Source organism: Gopherus flavomarginatus, chromosome 9 (assembly GCF_025201925.1).
Source record: "Gopherus flavomarginatus isolate rGopFla2 chromosome 9, rGopFla2.mat.asm, whole genome shotgun sequence".
Taxonomy (NCBI): domain Eukaryota; kingdom Metazoa; phylum Chordata; order Testudines; family Testudinidae; genus Gopherus; species Gopherus flavomarginatus.
In genome coordinates, this window is record NC_066625.1 from 89,402,434 (window position 1) to 89,410,204 (window position 7,771).

The following is a 7,771-nucleotide window of genomic DNA, read 5'->3' on the forward strand; positions in this document are numbered from 1 at the left end:
AGCCAGCCTTTATAGACCCTAGGGGCCAGCCGTGTCCAGGGGCTGCTCCCCAGACCAGGTGCCCCCCTCCCAGCCCTTTGAACTCCCCTGGAGGGTGCACAGCCCCCACCCCTGTGAGCCCTCCCCACCCCACCCAGGTGGCCCCTGACCCAAGTTCACTCACTGGCTTTGCTGGGCTTAGGCTGCTGCAGAAGCTTGGCAGGGAGGAGTCACCTTCCGGAGGCACCGGAGAGCCAGAGCATCCTGCTTGCGGCAGCAACGAGCCCCAGCCATGGAGGAGCCGGAGTGGTGCAGGGGGGCAGCAGCCCTGCAAAGGTGACGGTGCCGCTAGCAGAGAGCAGCTGAGCCCCCCGCTGCCCCTCCTGCCCAGGCTGTGGCCCGGTGCTCCCCGGGGGCTCCTGCAGGCTGCAGTGGATGTATGCAGGCATCAGCCCCCATGCACCCCCCGGCTCCCCTCTCGCCTAGGGTTACCATATTTCAACAATCAGAAAAGAGAGGAGAGCCCTGCCCTAGCCCCCATCCACTCCCTCCCACTTCCCACTCTGATTGTCCCGGTCAGAACCCCCAACCCCCCCTGCTCCTTGTCCCCTGACTGCCCCCTCCTGGGACCCCTGCCCCTAACTGCCCCCCAGAACCCCACCCCCTACCTGTCCCCTGGCTGTCCTAACCCTTATCCACACCCCCACCCCCAGACAGACCCGTGGGGACTCCCACGGCCCATCCAACCCTCCCCCTGCTCCCTGACTGCCCCGGGACTCCCCTTACCAGGCCCATGCCAGTCAGATGCTGCCTGCGGGTGGGGGGGAGCTGTGGGAGGGACAGTGGCGGCAGCTCACACTCCTAGGAGCCGCAGAACCTGAGCACGGTGAGGGGTAGCCGGTGGGGTGCACCTGCCACCGGCCTGGAGTCCCGGCTGCCAGCTCTGCTCAGCGTCCTGCCGGCCTGGGGTTCTGTTCACTCAGATGGCAGTGGGCTGAGTGGGGCCGGCGGCCGGGACCCCGGTTGGAAGCAGCTTGCCAGGCAAAATCAGCTCGCGTGTCAAAGGTGGCACATGTGCCGTAGGTTGCCAACCCCTGAACTACATTGTTCCTATTGGATACTTGTATTGTGGTGGCACCTACAAGCCTCACTTGTGTCAGGTCTCCATGGGCCAAGGTGCTGCACATGCACATAACGTAAAGTCAGCCCCTATCCAAAAGAGCTTCTAGTCTCCGTAGAGTTTGCAGTGCATTGAGAGTAGCCCCCATTAAGTTTAAGACCCGTAAATGTTCCCATTGAAGTTACACCCATTCATGAGTCTTTTCAGGACCAGGGCCAAAGAGATTGATCCTGCACCACTGAAGTCAATAGGAGTCTTTCCATTGACCTTAATGGGTGCTGGATCAAACCCTAAGTTGTGCTTACGTTGTGCAGCTACAGAATAGGGAATAACTAGCTAGGCGGTGGGTACTGCTGGAAAGGATCGGGGACTTATAGTGAATCACAAGTTGAATATTAGTCAACAGTCTGATGCAGCTGCAAAAAAGGCTAATATTACTCTCGGGAGGTATTAACAGCTGCGTGGTATGTTACATGGGGAGGTGATTGTCCTGCTGTACTCGGCACGGGTGAGGCCTCAGCTGGAGCCCTGTGTCTGGTTCTGGGTGTCACACTTTGGGAAGGATGTGTGTAAACTGGAGAGAGTCCAGAGGAGAGCAACCAAAATGAGAAAGGTTTGGAAAACTTGATATATGAGGAAAGGCTAAAAAAAACCCCTTGGCATGTTTAGTCTTGAGAAAAGAAGACTGAGGCGGCCCTAATAACAGCCGGCATGTACATTAAGGGCTGTTATAAAGAGGACAGTGACAAATTATTTTCCATGTGCTCCAAAGGTAGGACAAGAAGTAATGGGCTTAATATGCAACAAGAAAGATTTATGTTAGCTAGTAGGAAAAACTTTCCAGTTGCAAGGGTAGCTAAGCTCTGGAACAGGCTTCCAAGGGAGGTGGTGGAATCCCCACCATTGGAGGTTTTTAAGAACAGGCTGGACAAATGGATGGTCTAGGTTAACCTGGTCCCGCTCAGCTCAGGCGGCTGGACTTGATTACTCTTCCAGGTCCCTCCCAGCCTGACATTTCTATGATTCTATGAAGCCCAGTAGGTCAGGTTAGACTCTGAATAATAAGGCAAAGAATTAAATGTACATTATTAAAGATACTGGCTTAGGGCTAAATTAAATATTAACCTAGTCATCCTTTCACTTCTCTTTTAGTGACTCCCCTGTGAGGCTAGAATATTTCCATACACAATTTATAACTCAGGAGCTTGTCTGATTTCTGGCTAGTAGGACGTTTGAGTTGCCACCAACAATGAGTCCTCAGAGGAGCGGATGGAAGGAGTGAAATCTAAACTGACATTTTCTTGATGATGTTTCCCTTTAAAGTAGCCCATGTCCACATACAGTTGCATGTTTTTCCTGCCCTTCTTGTTTTGACTTATTCAAGGTGGGGCTGAGGATGGTTTTTAAATAACTGGATAGTTTGCAAAAAATTGCCCAGGCTGCGGTGATATTCGTCTGATACAAAACAGGCATTTGTGGTGAAATCAAACGGGGCCCAAGGCTGTGCAACACTTATTACTGTTCTGTGAATGTGATGATCGATAGTTATATCAGCTGAATGATCCAGCTAGTGAACTCTCCAAAACAGCTGAACTTAGCCTGGGGGTGGAGCAGCGTTAATGAGAGGAGAAAGAAGCACGGAGGTTATGATGTTTCAGTATTAATGAATGAATTTGTATTATGGTAGCATTCAAATGATTCCAATCCCGAGGCAGGGCCCCATTGTGGTAGCTGATGCACTTTTTTACGTTTGTCAAGAAGACCACGATGGTGCATGCCCGTGCTTGGCTGAGGGCAGGATCCATACCCATCCACACTTGCAAATAAAAATCCCAATACAGATGTGCATAAGTTTACTTACATATGCATGTGTTTGTATAGATGTTGGCTGCTTATTCCACTCCCTGCATTAATTCCTTATGCCTAGAATCTCCTGGAATAAAATGGGGAAGAAGGCATGGTCACTCCCATTGAAAGTTTCCCCATTTCTGTGTAAACCCTAACCCAGAACTGGGGGTAGGGGTCAGAACCTAGCATACCAGGCATGTGAGGGCTCCTGGCAATTTGTGCTTACAGACAGGAAGGAAGAGTGAAGGATTGGGAAACAATACAGTAGTTGTGTTCGTTTAGGTGAGGATTAAAATGTAGCTCGCAGAGGTTCTGATCCAAAGCCCACTGAAGTCAATGGACAGATTTCTTCTGACTTCAGTGGGCTCTGGATCCAGCACGTGGCAGTCCAGCGAGCTGAGATGGAGCAGGAGACGACTCCGATGGAGGAAGCTGTGCTGGTGGCATGACAATGACTTCTCCTCACTTTCAGGCTGCTCCTGCAAACCCTGTATGCCCTGGTGGAATTGGGCACTTCCTAGAGGAGAGTTGTTCTCTCAGTAGCTCTGCATGTCAAATGGCAGACGGCCTCCACTTAATGTGGCCCTGTGACCTCGAGGGGTTAGCGTGCCTGGGATGGGGAATCAGGAGGCAGAGGTTCTGGCCATGTCTACATTGGAGGTGTCCCTTCCAGCTTTGGGCTAGCCTGCTGAAGATGAAGAGTTGCCATGGCGGCATGGGCAGCAGGATGGGCTGGCTGATCTGAGTACGCAGCCCGAGTGTCGGGTGGGCTTGCACTCAGAGCAGCTAGCCTGTCCTGCTGCCTGTCTAAGCTGGGGATGTGTGCCTGAGCTGGAAATGACACCTCCCGCCTGGATGCAGTCATTCCCTAAGTCTGAGTCACTGCATGACTGCAGGCAAGTTTCTTCCCCTCTGCAGCACCCTGTCCCCCTCTGGACCCTGGAGCTAACACTCCTCACCTTGTAAAGTGCTGGGAGGTCTCTGAACTGAAATCCCTTACAGAGTCAAAGCACCAGCCGTGATAAGAGCTAATGTGTGGTGTGGTCACAGAAGGCTCTTGGGCTTTTTCAACGAGGAGGGATCAGCTGGTAAATAGGGAAACAAGTTAGTTGTTGTTGTTTTTATTTCACTTCTCTTTAATCGGTTGCCATGAGTTTGCATTGAGGCAAGGTGATCAAAACTGACGTGCACTGAGATTATACTGTATTGAATTCTACTGGAAGCTCCATTCAGAGGTTATTTACTGGATGAAATTAACAAATAGGTTAACTTGAAAGGATACTCTGTGGAAAACAATGGTTTTTTAAGTAGCTGGTAAGGGAAGTAAGTGGTAATATGGAGAAATTGACAGAAGTTAGGTACAGGCCAAGTCAAATGCATTAAAATCTATTTGCAACGTTTTAAAAAACTAGTTTAATTAGAGAAATACATAGCAACACACTCAATTACTATTAATAGCACAGGAGAAATCTAGTGTACTCCTAGTGTATGCAATGGAGGGTTTATGGAGTGTGATGATTCAATTAAAACAAACATAAAATACTTCTAAATCTCACTTAATTTTACTGTGTCCTGTTATCCAGCTATAAAATGGAGGATGATCATAATCCCCTTCTCCCACTTTGTCTGCCTTGTCTATTTATACTGAGAGCCTGCAGGGCAGGATCTGTTTCATATTAAGTGTTGGTATTGTGCCTCATCCAATGGGGCCCTGCGCTCTGTTACATGAAATAATAATTGGCCCGATCCATCTTCCACTGAAGTCAATGGAAGCTTCCTGATGGACAAAGTGCCAGCAGCCTGTGGTATTTGCACCGCCATGTTGTCTAGACCGGATCCAAGCAGGGTTAGATGACGAGGTTTCTTACCACTGTGACATTTTGGGATCCACCCAGAGAGTAAGGGGGCCTGTGTGCTGTGTGGCTATGGTTCAGATCCTCCACACCAGTAGCCAGACCACAACTCTCACCAGCTTAAACAGGCTAACACCAACATCCCTTCTGGGGCCAGGTCTTCCCTAATCTGCCCTCCCCAAGTTCTTAATGACCAGACACTCAGACCAATCCCCTGTGGTTTAGCACTCCTGAAGTTGTGCAACCCCCTCCCCCCCAGTTACCAGCTCTCTCTGGCACACACACTCCACACCATTTGCACACCAGGGACCCGCTGGCAATAAAAATAAACGTATGTTAAAAGCACAGATTCAAAGACTGAATAGTCTGGGAAGAGCAAACACAGAAAATGAACATAAAGAGACAACCTCAGGCTTTACATTTCCATATTAGATAAAATCCCTTTTCTGATCAGAGTTACCTGTTGCCTTTAAAAAGCTTCCCAGTGTAACCCCTAGTGATAGGAGAGATCCGGTGCTTGTGGACAGCCTCCTGCCCCGGGACTGGCCCTCAAGTTCTGTCTGGTCTTCAGTTCAACCCCTTTCATTTAAAAGGGTTTACAGTTGTTTCTTTTCTTTTCTTTTTCTTCTTCTTCATTCACTACAGATATTCAAAGTGGGGAAAACTCCCTCTTCTCTTAGTTTCTGTTTGCTTTCATGATTCCTCTGGCTGGACAATGGTGTTTGACGCCAGTCTCCTGTGGATGGGAATGTAGCCCCTCCTTGCCTGATTGCTTCAGTGTCTTTTTGTGAGGTGGTGCTGAAGTTGTATCACAGTTACAATTTTCTATGTATACACCCCTGTGCCTTCATAGCTAGCATCTGTATGTGGATCTCGTAATGATTTGTAAGTTCTGTGCATTAAAAGCTTGTATAAAAGATCTTACTCTATGAGTTCTTACAGTAAAAGAACATAGTCTGCAATCAGTTGGTTTAACATCTTGCTTTTTTGGGGTTTAAACCTTCTGTTCTCCCCTTGGGGCATCTGGACCCTGATTGTCACAACCACCTTCATCAAACTCACACACCGGTGACTCAGCAATGTTACAGCAGGATAATACATGGAATGCCGGACAGGTGTGCAGATCTGCTGGTATAAGAAGGTCTGAGGCTGCTGCTAAGGGTTTGCATAGATTGAGAGTTCGCTGAAGCTGGGGCACCTATTGCTTTCTGTCGGTGGTGAAACTGAAAGTCTCCTGAAGAAGGGTATGATCAACAGGGCTGTTACAGGCAATGTGAAAGCAGCAAGGAATGCTGGGGACTTTTCCCTTTCAGGGTCTGCGTTGGTGTGGTGTGTCCCACTCCCTGGCTATCAGAAAATTAAGATTTTGTGTGTTTATCGGGTATCTAAAGGGAGATTGTCAAAAGTGCCAAAGGGGGCTAGGAGCACATGTCCGACTGACTTTCACTCCTGAGTCTTAGATGCTTTTGAAAATAACCCTGTGGTCCACACACACATAGAAGAAGCAGCAGTGCCACCTATAGTTAAGACAGTGCAACACTTTTCGTTATTAACTCTGATTTTCATTGCTTATAACTTCAGGCTGAAATTTTCCACACTCGGTCTCTACCTCAGGTTGGATCTTTGACAAAAGTTCACTGTCTCTACATAGCACTGAGGTACAACCGCATCTGCTCTAACCCCTCAGACAGAGACCAACACCTACAAGATCTCCACCAAGCATTCTCAAAACTACAATACCCGCACGAGGAAATAAGGAAACAGATCAACAGAGCCAGACGTGTACCCAGAAGCCTCCTACTGCAAGACAAACCCAAGAGAGAAACCAACAGGACTCCACTGGCCATCACATACAGCCCCCAGCTAAAACCCCTCCAACGCATCATCAAGGATCTACAACCCATCCTGGACAATGATCCCACACTTTCACAGGCCTTGGGTGGCAGGCCAATCCTTGCCCACAGACAACCTGCCAACCTGAAACATATTCTCACCAGTAACTGCACACCACACCATAATAACTCTAGCTCAGGAACCAATCCATGCAACAAACCTCGATGCCAACTCTGCCCACATATCTACATCAGCGACACCATCACAGGACCTAACCAGATCAGCCACACCATCACTGGTTCATTCACCTGCACATCCACCAATGTAATATACGCCATCATATGCCAGCAATGCCCCTCTGCTATGTACATCGGCCAAACTGGACAGTCTCTACGGAAAAGGATAAATGGACACAAATCAGACATTAGGAATGGCAATATACAAAAACCTGTAGGAGAGCACTTCAACCTCCCTGGCCACACTATAGCAGACCTTAAGGTGGCCATCCTGCAGCAAAAAAACTTCAGGACCAGACTTCAAAGAGAAACTGCTGAGCTTCAGTTCATCTGCAAATTTAACACCATCAGCTCAGGATTGAACAAAGACTGTGAATGGCTTGCCAATTACAGAACCAGTTTCTCCTCTCTTGGTTTTCACACCTCAACTGCTAGAACAGGGCCTCATCCTCCCTGATTGAACTGACCTCGTTATCTCTAGCTTGCTTGCTAGCACACATATATATACCTGCCCCTGGATATTTCCATTACATGCATCTGAGGAAGTGGGTATTCACCCACGAAAGCTCATGCTCCAAAACGTCTGTTAGTCTATAAGGTGCCACAGGATTCTTTGCTGCTTTTATAGTGAACACTGTATATTTCATTACTCTCATTCTCAAAATCAGCTGAAGAGTTCTGGCCCAAACTTTTCCTAAAGATCCAACCGGAGGCAGAGATCAAACATGAAAAATTTCAGCCTGAAGTTCTAAGCATCCAAAAATGCATATGAAACCTTACCTCAGCAACAAACCACCCGAAGCACATCTTCTCTGTGTGACATGTATATTAATATACATTTAGGATTTAGCCAAGGCTTGGTGTTAGGAGCTGTAGGAATTTGCTGTGTGCGCTTATAGGTT